The following is a 12,304-nucleotide window of genomic DNA, read 5'->3' on the forward strand; positions in this document are numbered from 1 at the left end:
CAATTGCAAACGCCCCATTCTGACCACAATCCCTCCCCTCCCGCCCCCCACCCTCCAAAAAGTGTCTCTGGTTCATAGTTTTTTGTTGATTTTGATTTTCACTTTCTTATAGTTATTCATTTTCCTGGTCCCTTATTTAAGTTTCTAGATTCCTGCTATGAGTGAGACCATCCAGTATTTTTCTTTTTCCTTTTGGTTTATTTCGCTGAGCATGATCCCTTCCAGCGCCATCCATGTTGCTGCAAATTGCATGTGTTTATCTTTTTGAATGCTGAGTAATATTCCATGGTGTATATGTACCACATCTTCTTGATCCAGTCATCTATTTTTGGGCATTTGGGCTGTTTCCAAAGCTTAGCTAACAACAAGAGCCTTTTTAAAAGCTGATTTGAAAGCAAGAAAGACTGATGATTTTTAGAGAAAAAAAAAAAAGGAAACCAATATCTCTCAAGAGAGATTTGAACAAGACCATTATTGGTGAGGTTATAAGCTTTAGAGAAACACATTGTAATGGTTGGTGTGTTTCCCAGCTATATCTCTGCTTCCTGAAGGAAGGGGCCATTTCCATCCTATTCACCCTGTATTCATGGGACCTAGAACAGTGCCCAACAGGCACTGGGTGGCATGCTTAATGTGTATCCTTTTGGTCCTCCATTGCAATAAGAAGAGAGCAAGTCCCAAGGGCACTTTGCAAACATTTGGGATTCCCTTAAAAGGTGTGTCTCATTTTGACAAAACAGAAGGACCATTATTACTCTTAACTAGCCAAAAGGCAGACTGTAGAAAGCTGGTCTTACATTTTCCCCTCCTACAATTGTAACGGTATCACCCCATTATTTCCCATATACCTATATACTCAAAGATGCAGTGATTTTATTTCTCTTAACTGGTCTATTATTCTTCACAAATCCCCCATCTGTAAACTTAGACCAGCCCATTGGACAAAAATCATAAAGAGACTTGTAAACTATTCCAAGGAGATTTAGATTTGACCCAAGAGGTGAAGACACTGCTTAACCCCTTGTTAACCCCTTGCCAGATAATTGAGTAGTGAAATGCTACAGCTGGAGTGTTAGGTTAGAAATACTGCAGTAGAGAGGAAAAACTAGAAAGGGGGTCAAGCCAAGTGCTGGGATAAAGGTAGAGAGGCATTGCCACAATCCAGGCAACACCTGATATTGGGCAGGAGAAGTAGAAATGGAAGGGAGATTATTAAAACATGTTTAGAAATGTCAAAAATGACAGTCACTTGAATGGGAGGGGTCCAGGAGAGGTTATCATAGTGATGCAATCATTAATCTAGCACTGAAGCAGTGGCTACAAATAACAAATAGCCAAGAAAGTGCTCTTAAAAAAAAAAAAAAGAAAATGTAGAGACTACAAAGGGGGGCATGGTGGGGAAGCAAAACAACGAAAAATGGCAGCATTCCAGGTCCTCCATTGAGAGACTACCTCCCAGTATTCATTCCAGGAGGAAAAAGCTTCCCTGTGAATTCTAATACTTAAGGGAGAAATAATACCAATCTACAGAATCTCTCCCACAAAACATAACAGGAGGCAACATTTCCCAATTAATATTATGAGGCCAGCATTATCCTGATACAAAATCAGACAAGAAGAAATTAATAATAAAAAGGCAGACAAGAACATTACAAGGCACCTCCCCGGTGGCGCAGCAGGTTGAGCGCAATTCTATGAAGCTGCCCGCAGCTTCTGCAGTGTGGTTTCGATTCCTGGCCGGCCAGGGAGAAACCCACATGGTGCAGCAGACCTCTCCTGCCTCACCTGCTGTCTTCAGTCCGTCTACCTGTTCTGCTCCCTGCTCTGTCTCTGGTGAATTCTCTCACCCTCCCGCACCTCTGACTGTACCCCAGTTCTTGTATAAATAAATCTTAAAAAAAAAAAGAACTTAACAAGAAAATTCTACAGATGAACATCCTTCATGAATAATGATGCAAAAATTCACAAAAAACACAGCAAGTAGAACCCAGCAATTACAAAAGTATAGTAGATCACCATTAAGTAGTTTTTTCAATGTCCAAAAACATAGAAGATTCAATATTTGAAAATCAATCCATATAACTCATAACAATAATAGACTACATGGGGCAGAGGGATATGTGAAGATGTCCCCTTGCTTCTTGACTTTGGGCTTGCACCAGGTACACGGGGGACATGGGAGGAGACACATGGAGTGGAACCTACAGAGACACTTGGAAGAGTCATGGGAGACACCCAAAGGGAGGCTGACAATCACAATGGTTGTCTTGATTTGTGCTTTGATTTTGCTCCTTTCATCCCAGACTAGCCTGATCCTTCTGTCCCTTTCCTATGATTCCCCACCAGAAGGTGCCCTTGGACTTATGGCAAGCTTTTTGACTTCAGAGACCCCACTTTGGGCCAACCCTATTTACCTGGGCATTTACTCCCAAGGGGATGGGTAACTTTGGGTGTTTTATTGAAAAATTAATATCCTCTCCTCTTTCTCCTAGTAAAGAACTTTCACATTAAGAGTTTACTTTGCTTTAGGTGGCAGATTGCAGAACCTCTTTAGAGGGGGCTTTGGGGTACCTCTGATCTTCACACTGACATACCTAGTGCAGAAAGGCAAGAAAAAGAAACAGGAGGCATCCAGCCTGGAACGGAAGAAATAAGACTTGTCTATTTGCAGAGAGTGTGATTCTACACAGAAAATCTCAGAGAGTCTATCAAGGTTGTAGGGCAAAGTTCCTAAATAAACAAACTCAATTGCTTTTTCATATCTTAACAATTATAAAACATGATTTTAAAGTATCACAATAGCATCAAAAACATGACATATATATCAGTAAATTAATAAAATATGTGTAGGATCTGTAGACTAAAACTACCAAAAATGATGGGGAAGTAAGTCAAAGAAAATTTAAATAAATGGCAAGATATATACCGTGTTCCTCAATTGGAATATTTAATATTGTTAAGTATCAATTTCCTCCAAATATATCTATAGATTCTGTGCAGGATTTCTTTGTGGAACTCAGACAGCAGATTCTAAAGTTTATGTGGGAAGGCAATGGAATAGGATATGTGATAAATTTTGAAAATAGCAAGTTAGAGAATTCACACTAGCTAATTTCAAAATTTACTATGAAACTATAGTAACCAGACCACGTGCTACTGGAAAAAGGATAAACACATCGATCCATGGAAGAGAACAGAGATTCCAAATATAATCAAGTGATTATGGAGAAAGGATAATCTCTTGAATACATGGTACTCAAACATGTGCCAAAAAATAAAAAAATAAGAACCTCAACAGTACTCCCTGAATACCTCATCCCTTAAACAAAGAGTCACTCAGGATGCAGGGTAGACCTAAAGGTAAAATTAAAACTATAAAACTTCAGGCAGACTGACTGAAATACACGGCCGAGAGGAGCCGCGGGCAAGATAGGAGAGGTCTGCTGTGTGGGTCACCTCCCTGGCCAGGGATTGAACTCAGGCCGCAGTGGAAAAAAAAATAGGAGAAAATCTTTATGACACAGGATTAAAGATTTCTTAGATAGCATACCAAAAGCATGATCTGCAAATGAAGAAATGATGAACTGAATTTCATCAAAATGAATGAAACTGTATGTTCTTCAAAATTTCTACTAAAAGAATAAAAGGAGGAATATCCCGCTGGTACAGGGGCTAAGTCTCAGCACTATCAAGCTATTGCCAGCCACTGCAGCCTGAGTTCAATCCCTGGCCAGGGAGGTGACCCACATGGTGCAGCAGACCTCTCCTGTTTTGCCCGCAGCTCCTCTCAGCCATGTATTTCAGTCAGTCTGCCTGTTCTGTTCCCTACTCTCTCTGGTGAATCCTCTCACAAACCCCCACACCTCTGGCCTACACCCCAGTTCCTGTATGCATAAATAAATAAATAAATAACATCTTTAAAAAAAGAATAAAAGGACAAGCACAGCCTGGGAGACAATATTTGCATAAAACTTATCTGACAAAGCACCAGTGCCAGATATACAGCACTCTCAAAATGCAGTAAATAAGAAAACTCCATGAAAAAATAATGAAAGCCAAAAGATCTGAACTAACACTCCATCAAAGAAACTGTATGAATTGTAAAGGAACACACAACACAGAATAACAAAAAACAAAAAGGAACGGACAATGCCAAGTACTGGCCCAGATGCTAAGCCACTAGAACTGCCACACACCGCTGGGAGAAATGCAAAGGTCACAGACACTTCAGAGCATGGAGCCGTTTCTTACAAAGTAAACACACACTTACCATGGAGCCTGGCAAGCCCACACCTAGGCATTTCTCAAGAGCACTAAAAAATTTGTATTTACCCCAAAACTTGTAAGTCAATGTAAATAAATGTTGGGACTTTATTCATCACAGTCCCAAACTGGAAACAGCCCAGATATCTCCGCAGTGATGAGCCTGCGGTGGAGCGGGCAGTGGACACCCCGGCAATGACAGGAGTGACCATGCACACGTGCAGCACAATGGCCTCAGTTACATGATGCTAAGTGACACTCCTGGGGGTCTCAAAAATGTACTCCCCCATAGTTAATGTGGTAAATAAGCAAAATGTGACATAGAAACAAGATTATTCTCTGAAATACAGTCAGTTTTACTGGCAGTGACTCACCTTTATTAGTCAGTTGATAGGGCCAGTGGCTGTAACTCCAGATAACAAGCAGGACACCTAGTGCTCTGACTCATGATGCCCTCTTGTAGGTTGTGCTGGACTGACATGCTTCCAGCAACACGGGCCCTCCAGTGTCCTGCGCTGGAATCACTAAGGATCCTAAATTCTACTGCACTTAGAAATGGGTGCTCACTATTGGGAGGAAGAAAGAGAAAAACCAGTGCCAAGGGGATCATGCTAACTTCAGAAAACTGGTTGTTGGGCCAAAGGGCCGGTATCTTGTCCCCAAAGGCTTGCAGGGGAAATTAGCACCAGGGCTCTACCAGGACACACATTTGCGACATAATGCCTGTGGACCCTGATAAAATCCAATATTATGGGAGTGGGTCTTCATCAGGCAGTCAAGGAAGCCTGTGGGGCCTGGTACCTTTGTGTTAGGAACAATCCTGAAGACACTGTGTCACCCGCTCTGTTCCAACCAGTGACGTGGCAGGAGACATGCCCAGGAGAGGCCCGGCAGTTGGACTTTACCCAATGTCTCCCTGCCCCAAGTACAATTGTCTCCTGTAGCCACAGGCACCTTCACAGGGTGGATCTAAAGCTTTCCTGCTAGAACAGAACGAGCCTTCTAGGTATAGGCCCTTCTGAGGAAATAATCACCAAGTTTGGGCTTCCCAATCCCTGAAAAGTGATAATGAACCATCATTCACTGCTCAATAACTCAGCAGGTGACAAGACTTTAAACATAAAATACTATTTACATTCAGCCTGGCTCCCCCATCCTCTGGAAGATGGAAAAAGCAAATCACACTACAATGAGGCATCTGGCCAAACTTTGTTGAGAAACCAAGGAGAGATGTTTCATTGTACTCCTGTGGGTCTCCTGAGAACTCGCAAAGCCCCTAAGAAAGATTACAGCTAAATCCTTCAGAAATGACATATGGGGCCTCCCCGGGTGGCGCAGCAGTTGAGCACTGGGCTGCAAAGCTGACCGCAGCCTCTGCAGCGCCGGTTCGATCTCCGGCCGCCAACGAGGGTCTCACATGGCACAACAGACGTCTCCCTGCCATGCCCGCTGCTCCCCTCAGCAGTGTATTTCATCAGTCTGCCTGTTCTGTTCCCTGCTCTGGCTCTGGTGAATTCTCTCACCCTCCCGTGCTTCTGACTGTACCCAGTGCTTGTATAAATAAACAAACAAACAAACAAACAAATAAATAAAAAGAAATGACATATGGAAGGCCTTTGTTACCCTCAGATTTCATCTGTGACCCCAAATACCACTCTTTCAACTCACACCATTCATCTCAACAAGACTCTGGTTGAGTATGGAAACAGGGCACTTCCTCAAGCTCATCCTGTAGACCCCGATCCCTTGAAACTGTCACCCAGGCAACAGGTCTACCTTAAAACTTGGAAAGATGATGGGAGAACAGTCAAGTCCAACGTGGACATTCTGAGTCCTCCACAGTAGTCAAAATGACTGGACATTCCGGCTGAATCACTTGCCTCCAGTAGCAGTGTCTCTCAGGGCCCTTCACAGGCACCTAAGGCAGAGGAACAGTACTCCTGTGAAGCAACTCAGAGCCTATTATACCTCCTCAACAGACAGCGGAGGAGGACTGCTGACTGTGATGAAAGCACCACAAATGAGTGCAGGGCAATCCCCGCCCTACATGGATCACCAGGCCGATTCTTCTATCTTCCTCCCATTTTGCCTGCTCCTCCCCCTCCCCCCCATCAATAGGTCCCTTCAAAGGTTCTATCTGGAGACTCCTCCTAATCATTCAAGTCCTTCTCACCTCACCTGACCCCTGGGGCATGTGATTCTACACTCAGGATTCACCCTGGCTAAGATAACGCAAAGTACCTTATAAGACTAACTGATGCATATGCATAAACTGCAGAGCCACGGGAATGAGGACTACAGCTCCTGCCCACGTGTGCGTGACCACCCAGCAGGCCTCCTCCCCCACCTACCACAGACGCCGCCACGAAAACATGACTGTGGGGCCAGATTTATCCAAGGCCTAAAATTTCTTTCCCACCCAGCCTCCTCAGGCGTAAACACTGTTATGGTTGAAGGATCTCTATTTACTAGTGTTGCACTTGCTCCCAAAAGGTCCTACCCCATCTGTATACTCTCTGATGGAATGATGGCTCCCCAGTGGGAAACCTCAAACCATCTCTATGTGATATATACTTTAGCTCAGCTTCTCTTAAGACCTCCATCCACTGGATGGGAAATTACGACCCAAGAGCTCAATAATTCCCTGAAGCAGCGTTAGTTTGCCAGTGTAAACAGACCTAGAAATTTACTACCTCAGTCAGAACCTAAATCCAACAAGTTATCAGTTCTGTGCTGGATGCCCTCCTGGCTGTGGGCAGACAGCGATGTTTGGCCCTCAGGGGCCATACCAAAGCCTAAAATTTTCTTTATCCCCCAACAAAACGACGTTCTTCTTTCATATAGTTCAAAACACTTTCTAGAAAATGCAACTCAAAATTCAGCACAGAAAAATCATAATTACGCGGCCTCCTGATGACACCGGCTATGACTATCAGCCAACACAAGCTTTCCCTGTGTTTTAGAACATGTCAACAGGATTGGGAGTAGGGGGCGCTGGCTGATGAACCCACTATCCTGGCAGTTGTAGACGTTTTTGCCACTCTCCCCTCCTGCCCCAAAAGTTGCCTTTATTTCCTCTGCAGCACCTCACTGACTGAACTCTTCCTCCAGCAGTGACAAGCCTACACTCTTTAGGGCTCATCACACCCTATACAACAGTTGGAGTCGGGCGTGAGTCCCTCCCTGTTCCCCTAATCCATCCCACGTCCTTCTCTCCCATAAACATAGGGAGGTGACTCCAGTGTCCCTCCTGTAGCCCTGGGCATCTCAGCTGAATGACAGGCATCCCCTTAAATACAGAACTTTCCAAAGAGCCCACTCAGGCCACAAACAATATAGTTGACTCCATGGGCAGAGTTTGACAATAGCTTGATAACCTAGAATGAGTGGTTTTAAAAATCACAGGACGTTGGATCTACTTACTGCTACCCAAGGGGACCATGCATTTATCTGGAGGAGCATTGTTCCTGTGCTCACCAGAGCAGACAAGTAATGTCCAACATAAGAAAACTTCAAGTGTTACCTGCTGCAGGGGGCCTTGCTGCCCCAGCCAGATAAGACACTGGTAAGCAGCTAAGGAAAGGGCCTCACACCATGGGGCCAAAGCTCAAAGGGCCTCACACCGTGGGGCCGGAGACTTTCAAAGAGCCTCACACTGTGGGTCTGAAGATTAATCTATAACCTATATACATCCCTTTGTTCTTTGTTCTTGGTCATAAAAAGAGAAAAACTTCTCAGAAAATACATTGGGCAATACAGCATACTGTAAGTAAATGGCACGGAAAATTATATGCTTAAAAATTAATTATTAAACAATTTGGCCCACTTGACAATGGGAGACAATTTGTTATACATGCCTGATGAGCAATCCAGCACAATTATAGTAAGTCCTTCTTTTGCTTTTTTTGAATTTTCTTTTTTTAGACGTTTCTTAGGAGAGTTTTTATTTATTTTTTTGTTTGTTTTTGTTTTTGTTTTTTTATAGAGGCATGTTTATTTATTTATTTGTTTGTTTGTTTGTTTTGTTTATACATGCACTGGGTACAGTCAGAAGCGCGGGAGGGTGAGAGAACTCACCAGAGCCAGAGCGGGGAGCAGAGCAGGCAGAAGGACCGAAGTACACTGCTGAGGGGAGCAGCGGGCGGCAGGAGAGGTCTGCACGCCATGTGGGACCCTCCTCTGGTGGCCGGGGAGCAGCCGGGGATCGAACCAGCGCCGCAGAGGCCGGGGGCAGCTTCGCAACCGAGCGCTCAACCGCTCTTAGGAGAGTTTTTTAAATGAAGTTAACTGTGTTAAGAAGTTTCTAGGCAGAAAACCCTGTTAGCTGATAACCAGAAAGCAGCTGGTCTCTGGCTGAAAGCCATATAATAAGAAGAGTCTTTTGATACTTAGGCTTTACCTGATAGGGGTGTACTGGTGGCTATCAAGTTTTCACCTAAACCGTCTCATCTTTTCAGGGACTCCTGACATGACATATTGCCGAAGCTGGTCTTTGGCAGTTACCCAACAGACTTAGAGAGAAAAGTCTCTCCCTGAGGGAGGCATTCTCAGTGGGCTCCATCATGGACACTGCCCTGCCTGGGGCCTTTAGCTGCTACATCTCTCATTCTCCTTCACAGGCCCTGCATATTCAATCTCATTGTCCAATTTGTTTCCTCCTACTTAGGAACCATCAAGCTCCAACTCTTCAAGGTGAACAGCCAGTATGGACACTCCACCCGAACTCCATCTATACCTCCTTCCACAACCAGCAGCACCAGTTAGTTCCAGGGTTAGCACTGGGCCCCTTGATGAGACAGCTCTACATCCCACTCCAGCCTGAGTAATTAAGGAACACTGACCTTTCCCCTTCCACTCCCCAAAAGATGTTGACCTGATATAGCTGGGGGCAGGAGGGGAAGGGGGCAGTGATGGAAGCTTATTTAGATCTGCAGGCAATGGTGAGTCATTAAACCGACTATGAAAAATCCATAAGCACAAACTGGAGGTGGGGATATGAAGAATTATCATTACAAAGAAAGACCAATCCTTTTAGAAAAACCCAACCAAATTTTAAAAGTGATTCTAAAACTGGTGTTATAGGAGATCAAAAGACATTGCCAAGGTAGAAGACAGGGCACTACCTATGGGTTCTCACTCGCACAATTGCAAGACCACTCAGGCTCAGGGAACAACAATGGGTTCTACTTAACAAACAGGGGAAACAAAGAGTTGCTGAGGCCACAAGTGACCGGCTGAGATAGTGTCCATGGTGTCCGGAAGTCCCAAACAAAATAAGTGTCATGCAAGATGGTGCCATCTCATCAGTGAAGGCCTGGAGCTCGTGGAACACCAGCATCAGTGGGCCAGGATCCAACCCACTGTGGCAGCTCACCAGTGGGGCTACTGAGATGACTCTGCAGCAACCCCAGCAGCCGTCTGAAAGCTGGGCTGGACAGCAGCAGATGCTAACCAGAGAACAACTGAGGTGACAGCACCAGAAGGAGGTGCCAGAGATCGGTAGCAGTGGACAGTTCTCAGAGGTGACCCAGGCACAGAGTGTCAGTTACCTGTGGACAGAGCTGGACAGCACTGGCCAGTAGTCCTGCTGCTGCAGGGTGGGGTGTTCTGGGAGCCTGCTATGTTGGTCTGGAGCTCTACAGACCTCTACTGCCTGCAGCTCCAGGGGGCCCCAGTGCTGGAGCTGGCCCAGCAGGTTCCATGCTCCTTCTTGCAGCCCTGAACCAGGGCCTGCAGGGCTTGCTGTGGGCTCTGGTGCTCAAACCTGGCTAAGAGCAAGTACCAGTGCCAGCCGTCAAGCCCAGCCCTCTAGGTGGGCTTCCAGGTAGCCTCCATGTAGCCCACTGCAGGGTGGCCTGGATGCTGCCCAGAGATAGCACTTTTGGGTGACCAGGGGGAGATCCTGCTGCTGCCAGTGGAGCCAACCCAGCTTGCACAGGGGGAGGGGCTGCCCACAGGGAGCAGCTGCAGCTGCAGGTGGGAACTCCCACTCATGCCTGGCCACAGGAGCATAGGGAGCTAGGGGCAATAGTGGTGGTAGAAGACAGGGAAGGGCCGTGCAGTAGCACCAACAACACAGCACAACCCACTGTTTAGGCAGCAGGAAAGAGCCAGTTTTGACCCAAGTGTATGCCGTGCAGATTAGCTTTCTTTCAATTCCACAATAGATTAAAATTCCAAGAAGGAATGAACACCCCCTGCAAAATAACACTATATAAGAGCAACCCCAGTCCTGGCACAAGGCAGCTCCCTGCTGCCTATGGTTATGCAGCACCCCCTTTTCCTTCCTCTTTTCCCTAATAAACCTGCCCTTTTATTTATTTTTTTATTATTATTTTTATTAATATTTTATTTTACATAATTCTTACATCATTTTTCATTTTTGCACAATGTATGTATTTTCATTTTGGTTATATTCCCCATACAATTGTACCCCCCTTATTTTGACCCTAGTCCTTCCTCTCCCCGTAGTGTATCTCTGGTTTATAGTTGTTTGTTGATTTTGATTTTTACTTTGTATTAATTAGTCTTTTTCCTGGTCCCTTATTTAGGTTTTCTAAATTCCTGCTATGAGTGAGACCAACCGGTATTTCTCTATTTCTTTCTGACTTATTTCACTGAGCATGATCCCTTCTAGCTCCATCCATGTTGCTGCAAACTGCATGTGTTTATCTTTTTTGATTGCTGAGTAATATTCCATTGTGTATATGTACCACAACTTCTTGATCCAGTCATCCATTTTTGTAAACCTGCCCTTTTAAATAAAAAAGGCTGTGGATTCTCCAGGCAGTCTGTGATTATGGATTTTTCATAGATGGTTTAATGACTCCTTAATGAACTCTTGCCTGCAGTTCTAAAGAAGCTTCCATCACCACCCCCTCACCCTTCTGCCACAACCATATCTGGGTCAAAATATTTTGGGTTCTTAAATAAAGAAAAATAAAAGGAAAATGTCTTCCTTGCATTCTCACTGGGAGGCTCAGGGTTTGGACAGCTTTCCCAGAGCTCTCTGGAGGCTGTGGCTAGAATCAAGTCCTCAGTCTTGATTCTTAAATGAGCACACCTAATTTTTGCTTTTCTCTACTCACTTAAGTCAATAGGTTTAAATGGCTAGAATGGTTCTCACCTGATGCCTGGAGGCAACATCCCCACGCTGTCTTCATATGACTAGAGGAGATACTCACAGCTTAGAAGCACCAGATGAACATTCCCTGGCAATATTTGTCCTCATCCCAGTGATCACCGGGAAAGAGCTCACAGTGCAGGTGATCAGTGTGAGACTTTTCTGAAAAAGATCATCTGTGGTGTCTTTGTAAGTAACTTCTCACCCATAAAATGTTTCATTGTAGTAAAATGGAACTTTCATATGACCCAGCAATTCCACTCCTAGGAATCTGCCCAAAGGACACAAAAATATTAATTCAAAAGAATACCCGCGCCCCTATGTTTATTGCAGCACTATTTACAATAGGTAAGCTATGGAAACAACCCAAATGCCCAAAAGTAGATGACTGGATCAAGAAGATGTGGTACATATACACAATAGAATATTACTCAGCAATCAAAAAAGATAAACTCATGCCATGCGCAGCAACATGGATGGAGCAAGAAGGGATATGATCAGTGAAATAAGCCAGAAGGAAAAAGAATAATATTGGATGGTTTCATTTATAGGAGGAATATAGGGGAACCAAATAAGGAATCAGGAAAACTAATAAATAATAAAAAGTCAAAATTAACACACAACTATAAATCAGAGACATTCTGCAGGGGAGGGGGATGGAGAGGGATCAGAACAGGGAAGGGAAGAACACAAAGGACTATGGTGATGGTGCACAGGTGAATTGGTGGTGGGAATTCTATAGGGACTACACCTGAGAGGAGAAAGCAAACATTGTACAAAAATAAACAACGATGTAAAATATATATAAATAAGTAAAATAAAAAATGCTTCATAATATGAGTGGACCGTGATGTGACCTGGGGTTTCTGAATCTGAACCCAGTCTGGGAACTCACCTTGAAACATGGACAAGCAAGGT

Source organism: Talpa occidentalis, unplaced genomic scaffold (assembly GCF_014898055.3).
Source record: "Talpa occidentalis isolate TD23 unplaced genomic scaffold, MPIMG_talOcc4v2.1 talOcc4.2, whole genome shotgun sequence".
NCBI lineage: Eukaryota > Metazoa > Chordata > Mammalia > Eulipotyphla > Talpidae > Talpa > Talpa occidentalis.